At 33.4% G+C, this 17,982-nt stretch overlaps 1 long non-coding RNA gene across 1 annotated transcript; it reads left to right on the top strand.

Moving 5' to 3' along the window:
* Positions 1 to 445: 445 nt before the first annotated feature.
* Positions 446 to 1,248, top strand: LOC108347331 (uncharacterized). The gene is made up of 3 exons (XR_001833862.2): positions 446 to 546; positions 644 to 947; positions 1,073 to 1,248. It is a non-coding gene; the product is annotated as an uncharacterized LOC108347331 (long non-coding RNA).
* Positions 1,249 to 17,982: the final 16,734 nt, after the last annotated feature.

The following is a 17,982-nucleotide window of genomic DNA, read 5'->3' as shown; positions in this document are numbered from 1 at the left end:
TTTATTTTTCATTTTGAGAACAAAAATCTATCAAAATTTAAGATAGAAACAAATTAAAATTTTTGATTCAAATTTAAAGTCTAAAAACATATTTAACTCTCTTTTTATTAACTAAACAACCTATAAATTAGTTTTTCACACTCAAATTAAGAAAAGAAGTAATGAAACATATTTACTTTTAATGCTTTATTTTAAAGGTGTTTTCTTCACCTTTCCAAAGTCATCAAATTGTGTTTTGTTCTGGTTAAAGCTATTTATATAATTCACACTTACCACTCCTAAATTTCCTAAATTTCCTAAATTTCATGGAACAGTTTACATAGTGACAACAGTTTCATTAATTTATATATTAATATCGAAATATCAATGTTGAGTTGTAATTCATGTCAAACTCACTATATATAGTGAGATTCACATCAACTTCCCACAACCTTCTATCTAATCTTTTACATCTTTGTCATGGCTATTACATTATTGTTCAATTTTCTTTCAAACTACCCAAGTTCTCATGTTCCTTATCCTTGGCAACGAGTTCTTGATATCCCGGTAACTCTAACATATGACATTGAAAAGATGTAAATTTCTGTTTTAGTAAAAAAATATATAATGTTGTTCTAATTTCTTGTTCTTGATCTGATCACAGTCGAATCTTCTTTACTACTATCACCTTGAGACTGGATTGGTGATTTACGATTTTAGGCCTTTTGTGAATTTTGGAGAAGGTGTTTTCATGGAGAATGATATTGGGTTTAATTTCACAGACCAAGAAGTTTGTCAGCAATTAAACAACGACTATGAAAATTTTCTGAACGCTCCAAGTCTTCTTCTTTTCTGTTGTGCATGCAGTGGTAAAACTTACTATGGCGTTGTAGAACAACCAATAGTTCGATGCCCATTGTGCAAGTGTATAACTATGATGTCACCATGATTTTGTTGTGGACTAAAATGTATGTAAGGATTATACAAATTTGTCTCCATGAGTTATCATCATTATTATTATTTTTTATTTGGGGTATTCTAACATCTGTTTCCATACATTGTAAATATCTTATGTTTGCATGATCTTTCATAGGTTCGGAGAATGAGTTGATGGAAAGCAAAGAAGTTCTGGATGGGCTGAAGGTCTAAGGAAGAAAATTAAATGGATTGAAGACTGTATGTGACTGAAAGTATTACTTTTATTTAATGTATTAGAGTATAAGATGATGACATTTGTATGTTGTCATTAATTTAGATTGTTGTTTAATGTTGGTGTTATATTCAGTAATAATAAAAGTATGAAATATTTCAAAATAATAATTTTTTTACACTTTAAAATCAAAATAAAATTATGGCATAAAATTAGTTTATTTATAAATTAATTTGGAGAAGTTTCATCACATAGTTTTACTAGTCTTTTTATATAATATTTTTAACATTAAATGTGTTTTTTTAGTCATTGTAAAATTGAAATTGCTTCTATTAAAATTTTAAAAATAACAAATATAATCATTTTAATTTAATTACGTTAAACTTTTTTCCTTTATTTCGATATCAATCGACCGTTTAACAAATTCCAAAAAAATTAATGTTATTGGACTAGAATAATTATATTTCATTTATTTTTAAAGTTTGATAATAAAAATATATTAAAATTTAAAATATATATTTATTATAAAATACTTAAGATGTTTTAATCCATTATATATATATATATATATATATATATATATATATATATATATATATATATATATATATTAATGTTTGTGAACTGCATCAGGTCCACAATAGAGACATATCACAACAAATGTATTACAATACTTCAAAACATTTCTTACAATCTTAGTTGGTATACATATACGTTAAATTTACCTAATATATTACAATCCTTTTAGATATTTAATATGCATATACGTTAAAAACGTATGAAATTAATTTTATTTTTTCATAATTACTCTTTTAGTCATCAAATCCCTAATCCGCTTCCATATTATGTAACTCCTCCATTTTGCAAGACATCAACTACCCTTCTCTTTCTTTTGTGAGATCCCTTAAAAAGAACTCACTCTATGTTTGAATCTTCTATATATTACCGAATTTTTTTGAAAGCTTAATTCTTGAACTATTATCATGCATAGAATTGTGTTATTTTTTTTATCCCGATTTCACTTTCTCGTAATCCTTCTCATTCACATAGCATGATTTTGTCTCGATATAGTAACAATTAGGTCTTTCTTGGACATCCGTGATGATATAGCTTTTAAACTAAACAATACTACATAACGAGAATTTTTAGAGTCTTTCCTATCTATTGAATAACCTGAATATGTGAAAGCAAACAAGTTTTATTTCTCTGCCTTCTTATAGAACAAAACTAATAGTATCATTTAAATACTATTCTTTCAACAAAAATGTAACTTTGGTTTTGACATATACCATCTAGAATTGGACAAAAATAAATTAACTATTATTGTTAATTGTACTATATCATACTTATAAAAACTAATTTACTTTTACCAAAACCTAATTATATTATTTCTTAGTTCAGTTTAGAAAAACCGAACCTATTAGATTTTTAGTGTAATTAATTGTTTGAAAACCATGTCTTTACTTTTGTTCAATCGCTTTTCCATCACTATTTCATTTCCAATTTGTCCTAAAACATGAATAAGAGCAAATGATAGCTTCAACGAAACCCAACCTACAATGACCTTGCCTTGGTCCTATCGTGACGCAGTCGCTGCCCATTGTGACCCTATCATGACATTTGTGGCCTGAGTAAGGCATCTTATTATTCATGGGTTGAGGAAAGCTAGTCGTTGAGGGTCTCTGCCACATTTGCTATTGCTCGAATTGTCGAGGGATCCTATCGTGGTTGTTGATGCATCGATCGTCGAGGGGTCTTGTCGTGTTCACTACCACACTGACCCATCGTGGTAAGCCGTGATTTGATTATTGTGTTCAAGCTTGTATCTCTTTGCTTTTGCCTCTTTATGCTGTTGTTTTACTTTGTAGGGTTTAGGAAAAAACACCAGTTAATGTCCTTAGTTAATACGAGAAATTGAAAAGTTTTTGTTGTTTCTACTTTCCCTTTAATATAGACAAAATTAAATTTAACTAAAATACTACGTAATGGTATATAGTAAAAAATAGTTTGATTGAATTCAGACAAACTACATAATGATTAAAATGTTTAATCTACTAGGATTAGTCCTCTTTTCAGAAAACTATTGGAATTTGATTTCTGTAGAAATGTTCCATGCATGTGATGTCTGCCATATGTCATAGAGTGAAGTGTGTCTGTTTCATGCGTATGAGAAAATTAAGTTATAACTTGAGTGGTGTGGTCTAGTTACATAGACAAAATGATGAAATTGGTGAAAAGGGTTTGGTTTGTGGGTAGAGAAGAATTTATAGGAATGAAAATAAGTATATAAGGGCAGAGAAAACAAAGTTGGTGTGTTTGACGTTGGTGATACGGATAGTGAACCCTATAATCACTACAGTTTTATTGTGCATATCCTTCTTATTAGAGGCAAAATTGAAGTACAAAGATGTCTTTCTCTTGTTAGATATGCAAGATAAGAAATTTGATGTTGAAATGACCAAAAGTAAGGGTGGTGTGCCATTAGAAGAGGATTGAGAATATGCGAGGTCTGTTATACCTTTTTAAAGATGTTTTATGACTTTACCATACACATTTATGTTTCTTCTTATGTCACTAGGCATATGTATATGAAGAAGGTGTTTTGAATTGGTAAAAAGGTTCAACAATATTCTGAGAGTAGTTATTTGAGCATAAGATTGATGATAATGAGGATGAAGGGTAAGTATGAAAAATATTGAGAAAATCCTAATGGAATTAATATCTTATTATTGAATGCTATTGTGCTTGACCCTAGGAGTAAGTTGGATTTTTCTTTAACTATATATTTGGATCTAGTATTGCCAGTGAATTGAAATCAAAATTATTGTCATCTTTAAAAACATTTAATGAACAAAATCAAGTGTTGAGGAAAGTAGCCAACAAGAATCTCAACTAGATGAGAAAGATGATGATTCTCATGGCATGAGTTTCTAGCTAAGATCTATATGGCATAAATTTTATTATATATTAGAGCTTGATAAATATTTGAGAGAGGATCCTGATCAACCTTATACAAAGTCAACTAAGCTTAATATTTTACATTGGTGAAAATTCAACTCAACTAGATTTCTTATCCTTGTGAACATGGCTCAAGAGGTGTTATTCATTCATCTCTATTGTAGCATCCTAATGTGCATTCAATACAAGAGGAAGAGTGGTTAGTCCTTATTATAGTTGCTTAACGCCTAAAAAAAATAGTGGAACTACTTTTTTGCACACAAGATTGGTTTAAAGCAACACCTTTCTCTATATTTTTTGATGAGGATCCTAAAGAACTTGGTCAATTTAAGCCATGTGAGTTTATATGACAGATTTATATATATTTTAGTTTATATTTTAAGTTTCCAAAAATGATGAAATATTTTATTTTATTTTGTAAAGATAACTTCTCAAGATGAAGTGAGACCTTCAAGTTTTATTAATATGGATGATTGAAGATGAGTTGATAAATTCTATATTATAATGTAACTTATATTTTTTGAAGTTGTTTGAGCAATACTATACTACAAACAATTCAATCTTGTGTTATTTAAGATTTGTTGACCTACATCATTGTAATCAACAAATTAGTTATTCTAGTTGAACAATGTTCTGTCTTGAGCTAATGTCCATATAATTGTTGTCAAGGGGTTGTCAGAGTTGTGTATCTTACATTGGATCCATCAACTGGAGAACAAGTTTGGTTTGAATATATTTTTATTTTCCACTTTGTTTCTTTTCTATCTCAAGAAGTTTGTGTAAGAAACAACTTTCACTATAAAAAATTGTTATTTTGCGGAGGTTATTTTGTGGGGCTATAAAAACCTTCCACAAATTAACATTATTTAAAAGGATTATAATGAGTTGTCTGAAAGCTGATAATAGAGGGAGTTTTAATTATTTTTTGAAGAGGTTTATGACCTCCATAAATTAAGAAACATTTTTTCACCATTCTAACTTACCTTCTATGCCAAAATTCCCCCTAAACCTTCCTTCCCACACTAAAACATTTCCCACTTTGTCTTAAATTTTCCAAACTTCATGATAAGTTTCATCTTTCCTATTCCCCAATATTTTGTTTGTGGTTCATCATCGTCCTCCCTAATAGCAGCCACATTCACCTCACCTAGGGTTCAAGCTACAACACCCTAACCCAGATTCACTTTCGCTTCTTCTTTATTCTTCGCCACTATATTTTGCTCTTTGCAACTACTTAACTCTCACTGGTGAAACGAACGTTTGAATTAGAGATGCTTCTAGAGGTGTCATTCTCATGAGTGTTGTGTGGAATTGCTACTTCATTGTTTAGAGATACCACTATGTTGTCTTCCTTCATTATGCAAGTGAGATTATTTTCGTCTTCACTCAGATCCCTAAACTAATTGGACCATAACTTGAAACTAGTTTCCACTTAATCCCACGCCATGAAATAAGATCAGTGATCAGTTCATCCAATAACAAGAATAAATCAATTCACAAACATAATGAATGAAAGCATAAATAAATATCCAAGAAGTAGAAGTACGAAGAGTTATAATTCATTACATCCAACCTCGACATGAGAAAGTTCAGCCACTCAAAAAATCTTGCATTTAAATCTCAAAAACATCTAAACATAAGATTTACAATGAAAGTATATCTTTCAAGCCTCACAGACCCATTCCTACTTTATTACTACATATTTTGTCCTCCAATAATGCCTAAAGACATGAGGTATATATTTCTAACGGTTTATAGCGCACAACTTTTGGCGCTTGACTCGTAGATAATTTATTCAATATCTTTCCAATCTGCCTCTTTACAACTTAAGCTGCACATTTTTAGGCTTAAGTCATAAAAGTTATGATAAGTTGTCGTTGAAGCTATCAAATTAATACTACTTTTCAAGGCAACTTCAGTATTGACAAGTAGTATTCAAGAAAGTAGATAGGGTTAAGGTAACCCTTAGTCGTGTCCCAATGAATACAGAATTGTCTTTCAATATTTGAATCTTATGAATGCAATGTAATGCTCAAGAATGAAAGTGATGTTTGGAGAATGTTTAAAGAACAAATAAGAAACATAAAAACAATTACGATGAAAATAAGCTAATTCCACTGCTTTTCCAAGATAGATTCATTATTGGTTATCCACATATCATTGTTCAATTGATTATTGTTTAACTTTCAAATTAATTAAAGTACATTCTTAATTAATTTTAGGGCGATCATGCAGTTAACCAAAGTAGATTCTCAATCAAATGCAAGACCTTTCTAGATTATTCATAATAAATTCAACTAAAGTACATTCTCAATCAAATTCTATTGTGTTTAATCATGTCTATTCTTAAATCTCCTAACCAAATTAAAAGCTAATTAATCAAAGTAAATTCTCAATTAATTATAGTTGAAATTATTACCACCAATCAAAGTACATTTTCAATTGATAGCAAAAACAAGTTTAATCATATGAAAGTTCCTAAATTTAATCAAAGTAGATTCTCAACCAAACCTAGAAACCCTTGAACTCATATGATCAATATGCATGTAGATTCAAACACCTTATGATGCAAAAACCATTGCTTTTAATATGATTGAGAGATGAAAGACATAGAAAGAGAATAACTCAAATCAATAATCAAAAGAAACAATTGCATTAATTCAACTTAACCTTAGAATACATAATGAATTATAGTGGAATAGCCCTAGAAGCTTAGCCCTCCATGAATGGAGTGAAACACATGATGAAATAAAAGTGAGAGGAGTGGTGGATGAATGCTTCCACTGGAGGAGTCTGAGAACGAATAAAGTCTCTTTTCTGCCTTCCCTGGGTCTCTTTATATAGGACTTGATTGGGCTTGGATCCTGAATAGTTTGTTGATAAGATATATTCTGTTAATATATTTTTAGATTAAATCAATTATCTTTAAAAATATCAACTGAATTATTTATTTCATTAATGTCCTTCTTAAATTTCCAAAATTATAGAAAAGCCCCTCAGAGTTCCTTTAACTACACTTTAACTCCAAATGAATTTCCCAAAATTGCACCAAAACCCCTTGGTTGACCAAACTTGACCAGGATTGACCAACTTTGACTGAGTAGACCAACCAATGAGGGTCTACCACGTGGCAGCCCTCTTTCTCACCCAATTAGGGTTGTATGATGCAGAGAGGAGAAAGACTTGTGCTTCTGCGCCATGAAGGGATCTTTGGTGGTCAAGAATGGAGGATCTTATGAGAACCTGGTGGCATGTTAGTGGCGGAAGTAGTGGTCTGATGATGGTGATGTGGATGTTGTCGTAACGGTAGCATGAAGGCGGTGATGATTCCATGCAGGAGAAGGCTTGCGGTGCTCCAGCGATGATGGATGGAGGTTCGAAGGTGCGAACTCGACTCTCGCAGCATGCAAACTCGACTCTTGCAGGATGCAAACTCGAAGATGCGAAATCAATTGGGATTCTGGCTTGGAGTTCGATTTGAGCATTTTAGGGTTCGAAGGATTTTTCGGATTCGGTCTCTGTTTGGGCTTCTACATGTGTGTGCTTAATGGCGGAGGCATGGTAGAATCATGATTGGGATTTCGCAATGGTAGCGGCACATTTTGTTTCTAATTTTGGTTGCAGGTGGTCCGCGAGAAGCGTGGTGGCCTAAGAGAGAAAAGGCAATGATAACATGGTGATGATGATGGCGAACTAGGTTCTCTGGCGTAACAGAAGGGAGAAGACGCTTTGGTGGTGGCGCCATTGCGGCGTGGTTGTAGCGGCGCATGATGGAGGATGGTTGTCCGGCGAGATGAAGTGGTTGTGGTGGTGCCATTGGAGTTGAGGTGCGAGTGGCGTGGAGCCGACAAGGTGGTGGCGGCATGACGGTTAGGGTTTGGCTAGATTACGGTTTCTTTGTTAGAGAAGATGGTGATGACGTAGCATGTGATGTGGCAAGGCCACTGATGTGGCACTCTCTCATTAGGTGAATGGTGAATGCAAGGATTACTAACATGGCAACATTTGGTGGGTTTGATTTAGGAGTGGTGTAGGTAGGGAAATTTAGGGGTGTAGAAGTAAAGATTTATTGATGGGCTTAGTATTGGGCCTGGTTTAGAAGAGAGGGGTGAATCATTGTAAAAACAGAGGTGCATTCAACCCTTTTCTTGAATAAACTCATTTCATTTTTCGTAATTCTGATTTTGGGCCTTCAATTGCAATTTGGACCAATAAAGCTTATATTTAAGCTGCACAAATAAACGTAAGAATATCCAAGAATAATTTATGCGCTAAAACACACTTTTTTACGCCCCTTTAATTCCCATACCCAATAAATCCAATCGTCAAAAATTCACTTTAAATCAATCAGTTAAGCACATGAACCTTTTCAAAATTTTGAATTTTAAATCATAAATACGGGCATAAATATGCACTCATCAAGTTATATTCCAGAACCTTCCAAAGGTGGTTACTTGAAGTTTCCCTCCAAGGTGGGTTTTCTCTATGGCTCAAGCCATGCGCTTCCATGACTCAAACTGTTAGGATTTTTTCCAAGGTGGGTTTTCTTCGAATGGCTCAAGCCCTAAATTTCATGCTATAGTCTGAATTCAATTTGTTGTATTTTGCTTAAAATTCCTTTATTTTCTTCATTTTTTTAATTTGACTCTTTGTTTGATATAAAAAACTACAAAACAAACTAAATACGGGTGAATTAAGTATAATATAAATAAAATAAAAAATAAGATAAGTGCCAAAAATATTTTAAAATTCATTTAAACTAAACACTTATCACTACACCCCACTTTAGAACTTTGTTTGTCCTCAAACAAAAACTCAAAATGATACAAAATAATTTTTGCATTTGTTAACCCAATAACTCATCAAAGATCAAGGCATTCCTCATAGTACTAAATGGTGTCCATTAAAAATATCATGGTACAAATGCAAAATCATTACACATTTTTTAATTAATGTAATATCTCTCATCAAAATTCTCATTTAAGTGCAAGATATTTTCCTCCCCAACTGAGTGTTTCACTCTAGGCAACCTTGCAAGCTTCGACTTAGTTTTGTATTTTTGTTTCCAATCATTATGCACACATAATTAGCATATATCACTAAAAGCTTTGTAATATAGATGGGATGTCAATAAAATATTGTTTTTTCAAGATAAACAAAACCCACTAATAAAGGAATTTTAACATCATTATGCACATGACATGAGTTTCTTTTTTTCTTTTCTAACCTTGTTTTGCATTTTTCATTTCTCCCTTATAGGTTATCCACTTTTTCATTCAGCCCTTTGGATTACATAAATCTATTTTTATTCTTTTTCTATAATTGGGTGATATCACCTTAGCCTTTTCCTTTTCTTTTTCGTTACAACCTCCCTTTTTCTTTATTTTTTACACTACACACATATATGGTTTTATCACTCTCATTACTAAAGAAGGTAGGATTTTCACATTTCTAGGCTTAGGATGTGTGTATGTTAAGTTAAGGTTCTAAAAAGGACAATTCAATTTTTGTTAGGCTAGTTGTTTGGTTGTAGGCTAAAATCATTCAACAAAGAACTTGCATTAGTCCTTTCCATGATTCTTATGCTGAATAGAAACAAATACTAAACACAAAACTAGTGAAATTACTCAACACAAAAGCCTTACTCATCGCACCTTTAGTGTTTGGCTCTTTCCTCTTAGTAGTTGGATTCGCTCATTATGTTAAATTGTGAAATCTATTTGCAGTACATCTTGAATCTTTAAGCACTAAGACTTACCACTTTTCCTGATTTTTAATTCCCTAAGACTTTTAAAGTTCAAAAGATATTTGTCTAGTTTTTCTATAGTTATTGTTCCAACCCAAGGTCCAAAAACATTTTCTTTACAATTTCCAAAAGATATCTCATGTTTGAAATATTTATGCCTATACTTATAAAACAATTCAAACAAAAAACCAGAAATTAAAAACTAAATATAAGGACATAGATTAAAATGTGCAGAAATTTTAAAAGAAACCCTATTTTTAGTGGTTTCAATCCTCCTCTGCACCAAGATACTTTTTGTAGCTCCTAGATCGAACCACATTATCATAAAACTCTTCATTGTTATTTTAGAGGCTTCATCATCCTCTTTCTTATGATTTTAGTTCTTTGATTCTTTGTCTAGCTTTAATACTTATAGTTTGATGACCAACTTCAGTATTAGCAATTTAATGGTCAGGTTCAGTACTAGCAAATTGTGTTTTTGGTTCAAATCCTTGACATATTTGGCCAGTTGTAGTTTTGACTAGTTATGTCTTTTAATTGAGGGTCAAGCATTCAAAGCCCCTTTATTCCAATTCCCTTTGTTGCGCAACATCGATAGGTGAACTCAATGATATTCATGATCTTTTCTTGAAAATAAATGTGAAGAATAAGGTTAACAAATGTTTATACTCTTCTTGCAACAATTGGAATTTCAAATCTAAAAAAACTTATGGGTCTTAGGTGCATGGCACAATCTCCCTAAAGCGCAAGACCCGACCACCAAAAGCCTCAAATGATGATTTTTCCATCTCCTCTATGTTGGTACCAACAATCGATATCATCGAGTCGCGCAGCGGAAAAAAATTACGGAAAGCGTGTAGTGGTCAATTTAAAAAATGATTCCTTTAATTTTCTTATAAACGTTTTTATCAAACAATTGATGTGCAGAAAATTTAAAGAGTACAGAGAGTAGAAAAAACAAACAAATGATTTTTATCTTGGTTCGAATCAAAATATTCAACGTCTAGTCGTTAATCACTATGAATAGTGATTAACCTTTTTCGCTAAAAATAGTTTCACAGTTTGTACAGATTACAAGATAGTGAATCGAGATTAAGAAACGAGAACATCTTTCATTTGACAAACGAATGGAACAATCTTCCTTCGACCAATGAACCGGAAGCAACAACTCTGCCCACCCGAAGAGAATCGCTCAGACCTTTGACACACAGTGCGCGAGTTTCTCCTATTCATAAGGCTTGACAAGAGCAAGAACTATCACTTAAGAACTTCCTCAGACACACTGTATTCTCAAATGGCATAGATTCTTTTTCACTCACAGAGAGCTTCCCTTAAGAACACAACTCAATACTCTCAAAATGAAAAGTTCTTTTTTAAGAGCCGTGAAGACCTCTATTTATAAGCCCAGGTTCGTGCAAGGTCAGAAACTGAAAAGACATATCACAACTGCTAGTGATAATCCATTATTGTAAGTGATAATCGATTATCTGCGAGACTTGGAACAGTTAGAATATTAACTCTTCAACTGGTCGGCTCCAGTTCTTCACCTCCTTCCATTGTTCAGTTTTGAGCCCTCACAGCTTTCTATCGTTTGGCTCTATTCCTCACTGCTTTCCATCGTTCGGCTCGACCCCTTATCACCTTCTACCGTTCGGCTTGGTTCCTCACATCTTTCTAGCGTTCGATGCTTACTACTCGGACTCGGTCATACCTGACTTGGTCTCGATCATACCTTGCTTGGTCTCGGTCATGCCCTCCATTGCTCAGTCTCGGTCATGCTCTCCACCGCTCGGTCCTTCATCTCTCTCACAGCTTTCCAATGTCCGGCTCAATTCTCGTATACCTTCCAACTCTTATCTTTTTCTTCTACAATGTTAGTTGGACACAATATCGTTCGACTTGTGTTTGACTTCGTTCGGTATTTAACTGTGTTCCACCTTCATCCGTTAGAGAGCGTTCGTCCTTTTAGTTGTTGCACGCCGTTCGATTTTCCTCGCGGACCAACATACAAGAATGCTTTTAAACTTAGTACAGCAAGGGTGTTCATATTCTTCACTTTGTAACATCATCAAAATTATTATCTTCAAGTCACCAATGTTCCTCATTGGTAACACTCTATTTGTGTGATCAACCATTTCACTTGTTGAAGAAGAACTTTCTTTTAGTCTTTCTTAGCCTTGTTCTTGCTTTTCCGTTCAAGCTTGTTCAAAAAGATCAAATCATTTGCTGAATATAACATAATAGAGAGAAAAACTAAATTCAAAGTTCCTTGTAAGTTTTTTGCTCAATATAAAAAATTGGTATTTGATATGCTATTGCGTATGTTGATTGCAACAAGTCAATAAGGTTTTTCCCAACTTTCACAATCTAAAAATCGAAAATGTACTTCACATAAAGAATTAACATTTTTGCAATATGTCTTGTTTTTTCAAAATTGCACCTTCCATAGAATTTAAAAAAATCTATTATTACATTCAAATTAAAGATCATTGAATAATGAATGTAATGCAAAAAGAATTATCCAAATTGGATAATTGTGGTGAATATTATGCATCAATCCATGAACGAAGGTCAAAGTTGTCCTTTATAGTCTATTTTGTATTTTCGAGATTAAACCAATCTTCTATAGAATGTCAAAAAATATATTCTTGCGTTCAAATTGAATATAATTGAATCAAGAACAAAATAAAAAAAGAATTAGCTCAATTAAATAACTATGGAGAAATTTATTCATCAAATAATAAACAAACATCAGAGTTGTCAGATTTTGATTAAAAAGCAGATTTTCTACAGATTATTCCTTTTAAAACAAAAAATGAAAATATTTGTGTAACATCAAATGAAAATTGAACCTACAAATATGTGCAGAAATAAAAAACTTTACAACGAAACAAACCCAATATTTACAAGATATCCGCATATTTACAAAAAGAATAGTTAAAACTAACAAATACTTGAATTAAATCTCTAAATACAGTGCCAAAAGCTTGATGGGGTTGGACTTAGGTTGTGATTTTTGTGTTCATTATGATTAAGCCCCAAAATCTCCAACATCACACAATATCAAGTTTTAAAATATTTATCCAATTGTGTGACTTATTGGCAAGTGCATGAAGTCATTTATAGTACAGTTGAATGAGGATCATCATATCGGTTAGCAAAATCATGAAGACAAAAGTTTTGATGATGCCCAAATCAAATCTCAAGTGCTCAAGTTGCAAGAAGACCTATATGAAGACTTGTTTTATGTGTTAAAGTTTTTGTAATAAGTAGATTTATGTATAGGGCTTTATTTGTTGTTGATTCCACGTATTGCATGCTTTAAAATTTGTTTTGGATTCATAAAAGCTTTGCAGTAATCAATTAGTACTTAAGATAATCGACTATCACAGAGAAGTTTTTAAAGGTTGCAAAAAACTTATTTTGTCTCTATAGTAATCGATTATCAGCCCATGATAATCGATTATCCATAATCGATTATGACTTACCATAATCAATTATAAGGACTAGCTGTTGGAGTTTTTAGGCATGATTTTGGTCGTTGTGAATTGATTAAATGCATAATCGATTTCCATAAGTGGATGATCGATTATCACGCTAGAAAAAGCTTCCAACAAATTTTTGGAGGTGTCCTTAAGTGAAATCTTTATATATTAGTTTTAGACTCTCATTTTAACACATGAAAACCTAACTAATTACTTTAGAGTTGTGATAAGTGTGATCTAGGATTTGTGTAACCCTTATGTTGTGGCTTTGACAACTTGGTGTTGACCTAGAGCGAGAACTTTCACTGAAAGTGTGATTGAGTGTTGTTGTTGATGGTGAGTGAAGTCTATGATCCTTTATGAAGATTCAAAGGAAGTGTTCATCCTTTGTGAAACATTCGGAAGAGTTGTTCGTCCTTTATGGCCTTCAAGAAATGTGAGTTTCATTTCTTGTGGTAACAAAAAAGGTATTTTCTAAACCCTTAAACTTTCCTTTCTGTGTTATTGTAATATTTTATTGGATTTGTGATAGTGGAATGTTAGTCCCCGTTTGGGATTAGTAATTGGACGTATGATCCTTCTTATCTGAACCAATATAAAATTATTTGTGCAATTTTCTCTCTTCCTTACTCTTATTATTGTTTTTAATTATTCTCTAAGGAGTTTAAAATAAATAGAAAATTATTAAAGGCACATATTTGTGATAAAAAACCAATTCACCCCTCTCTTAGGTTATTGTTCATGCTAATCATTGTGTTGTACCACTATAACAATTGGAATTAGAGCTTGCTTTGATAGTAATCCAAATGACGGGACAACATCAAACCTTTGTTGAGGGTGCCTTTAGCAATAGACCTCCTTTGTTTACTAGTGAAAACTATGCTTTCTAGAAAGTTAGAATGTAAATTTTCTAGAATATGTTGATAGTGAGATTTGGGAAACTATCACAAATGGTCCTTTGGTTCCTACTATTTTAATTAACAATTTGTAGTAACCAAAACCTCGTGACCAATGGAACGTTGACGATAGAAGGATAACTCAACAAGATGTAAGGGCTCAAAATATTGTATCATCTGCCTTAACTGTTGATGAATTTTATAGGATCTCTATATGTAAGACTGCTCAAGAGATGTGGGAGATACTAAGGATCTCTCTCGAAAGCATAGATGAAATAAGAAGAAGAAAAAGGAATACTTTGATTCAAGAATACGAGATGTTTAGCATGAAGTAGGGAGAAATAATCATTGATGTTCAAAAGCGCTTCACTCACATTGTGAATCATCACATTTTGTTAGGTACGTCTTTTCATTTGACGAGTTAAATATGAAAATTCTAAAATCATTGGACAAGACTTGAAAACCCAAGGTGACTGCAATAAATGAGTCACAAAGTCCCAACACAATGTCTATGGCACCATTTTTCGGTAAGTTGAGAGTAGGAAAACATATTCTACTTACCCAGGTATATGTTGATGATATTATATTTGGATCAACTAATAAATCTCGTTGTGAGGATTTTGCTAAGACTATGCAGGGTGAATTTGAGAGGTCAATGATGAGAGAATTGACATTTTTCCTTGGTTTACAGATCAAACAAATGAAAGAAGGTACGTTTCTTTCCCAAACTAAATATTGTAAGGAAATCCTTAAGAAGTTTGAAATGGACAAAGCTAAGGAGGCATAAACTCCTATGGCAACATCATGGTATCTTGACAACATTGAATTGGTACGCTCGTAAACCAAACTCTATATAGAGACATGATAAGGTCTTTATTATATCTTACTACTAGTAGGCCAGATATCATGTAAAGTGTTTGTGTATGTGCTAGGTACTAGTCTAGTCCTAGGGAATCTCATCTTATCGCATGTTTGTGTTTGTGTATCCTTAAATACCTTAAGGGAATTGTGTCCTTTGCTTTTTGGTATCCTTCAGGAGCTAAACCTAGTCTTGTAGGTTTTTCTGATGCTGATTATAGAGGTTGTAAGATAGATAGAAAGAGCAATAATGGTACATGTCACTTCTTAGGTAGTTCCTTAGTTTCGTGGTATTCTAAGAAATAAGCTTGTGTAGCCTTTTCCACCACTGAGGCTGAGTATATTGTTGTAGGTAATTTTTGTGCATATATTTTATGGATGAAACAACAATCACTAGTGCAGAAAAGGCTTTAGAATTATGTTATTTTGGGCTTTTGTTGTCGGATCCCGATCCGACGTCTTTATGGTTGACGTTAATGGGACGTCGGACTCTACAGGTTCGATGTCTTTATAGACGTCGGACATGCATTAACCGACCTCTAAGGGTATTATAGGCATCAGACATGGCATTAACCAACATCTACTGCAGCTCGTGTCTTTGGATAGTGTAGTAGCAACTTCTTCATTTGCTAGTTTCGTCATAGAAAAGGTTGCGTCTTTTGGAACTCTTATGGCATTTCAACCAAAAACTGAATCTGGGTCCTTGCCTAGTTCCATTCCAACCGACAATGAAAATGAATACAATGACATGAGAACTAGACAAGAACCCAGGTTCGGTTTTGGGTTGAAACGCTATAAGACATCCAAAAGACGCAAGCTTTTCTTACGAGGAAACTAGCAAAGGGAGAATGTGTTACTACGCTACCCAAAGACAAGAGAAAAACTGCATCAAAACACAACGAAAACTCATTTTAATCGATTCAAATGGAAGATAATCCATCAAAGACTAATTTAATTGGAGTAAATTTAAGTTTAAACGGTTCAAAAGAGATAAAAACGCAACTGGAAATGCAACGTCGTGGAGAGAAAAGGCGAGAAGGAAGACGATGAAGTGTGCGTCCAAAACAATATGACGCATCCAATCTCTCGACCTCACTAATATGACGTCTAAAACAACTTTTCACCTATCCTGTCAGGCCATTTAGACGTCGGATGACGGGATCAGATGTCTATATGGCGATAAAAAAGAACTTTTCATCTACCTGTCAGACATATACACGTTTGTTAGGAGGGGCAACGATGTCTATAATCGTATATAGACGTCGGGGTGGAGGGATCAGACGTCTATATGGCGGAAAAAAAGAACTTTTCATCTACCTGTCAGACATATACACGTCTGTTAGGAGGGGCACCGATGTCTATAATCGTATATAGAAGTTGGGGTGGCGGGACCAGACGTCTATATGGTTGAAAAAAAGAACTTTTCATCTACCTGTCAGAGACATAGACGTCTTTTAGGAGGGGCACCAACGTCTATAATAGATGTCGGTGCCCCTCCTAACAGACTTCTATGTGTCCAACTTATTTACGAGCATGCCACCGGTCAATAATTTACGTTGGTTATTTTGTGGTTGGACGTCTACTGGATAACGTTAAAGGCCAATTCTGCACTAGTGAATTAAAGGATTTTGATATATACCTTACCATATTCCTCTTAAGTGTGATAATACTAGTGCCATATATCTTACAAGAAATTCCATAGTGCACTCTAGAACTAAACATATAGAGATTACACGCCACTTTCTTAGAGACGATGTCAAAAAGGGAGACTATGATATAGAATATGTAGATATCAAGCACTAGCTAGCAAACATATTCACGAAATCATTGCCTAAGGATAAATTTTATGAGCTTAGAGGGATTTGGGGATTATCCTCTTAAAGGTACTGATTATTGCATTTTCATGTTTTCGAAAATCCTCGTGCAATAATCGATTATTCCCTACTGATAATCGATTATCCTCCCCTTTAAAAAATGTCTAGGTTCTAGAATAATCGATTATAAGAAGCCATAATCGATTATCATAAGTTCTATGCTTTGGTTTTCGAAACAATAATCGATTATCTGAAGCAATAATCATGAGTTCTGAATGCTGGAAACTCAAAATATGGCTGTTGCAATAGTCATAAACGACTAAATTATGCATTTATGAAGCATTTAGGGTAAATAGGGGTCCATAATCGAATAATATACCATCTTTTGTGCTTTATGTGCATTTTTTCTCTGTTGTGTTCTTTTTGTGTGCATCTTTCCACTCTATCCCTACCTTTTTCCTTTATCCTACATTCTGCAATGGCTAATTCTTCTAGAAGAAAGCTTTAAACAAGAAGAAGTTCATGTCCTTCATCCTTCACCCAACCCATGGTACATGGTATCGCATTTATTGGTTTTAGTTTCTGACGCAGATCTTCTACCAGGGTATCTAGTCTTTTTTGGAAATGCAAGGTAAATTCTATCCTGATCTGATTAGGGTGTTTTATTTCAATCTGAAGTTACGTGACAGGGTCTACTCCACAAGAGTTAAGGGAATAAATATTGTTTTGGATGACGATATCTCGACGATAGTGGCCAAGATCCAATTACATGAGCACATAGTTATGCTATCTTAGGGCCTAAAATTCTTCAACAAGATTATGGTCTTTCGCTCTTTTCTAAAGGATCCTGGGACGCTTATCAACAACAAGAATTTTCTTATTAGAGGGCTTCAAAGGATGAAAAGCTTATAAACTTCCTAATAGTCTAGTTGTTATGTCCTTGAGTTTCCAACCATGCTTAGTGCTCAGAAGCTGACATCATGGGCATGAAGAAGTTTGTTCGCTCTTTAGGAATCTAGATGTTAGGGTTCAGGTTGTAGAAGACCTAGTTAACCCTTTAGATGATAATGATAGTGATGAATTCTAGATTTTCTTA

This window comes from Vigna angularis, chromosome 9 (assembly GCF_016808095.1).
Source record: "Vigna angularis cultivar LongXiaoDou No.4 chromosome 9, ASM1680809v1, whole genome shotgun sequence".
Classification (NCBI taxonomy): domain Eukaryota; kingdom Viridiplantae; phylum Streptophyta; class Magnoliopsida; order Fabales; family Fabaceae; genus Vigna; species Vigna angularis.
The sequence above is the reverse complement of the archived record's forward strand: the minus strand, read 5'-3'. Positions and strand labels throughout refer to the sequence as shown.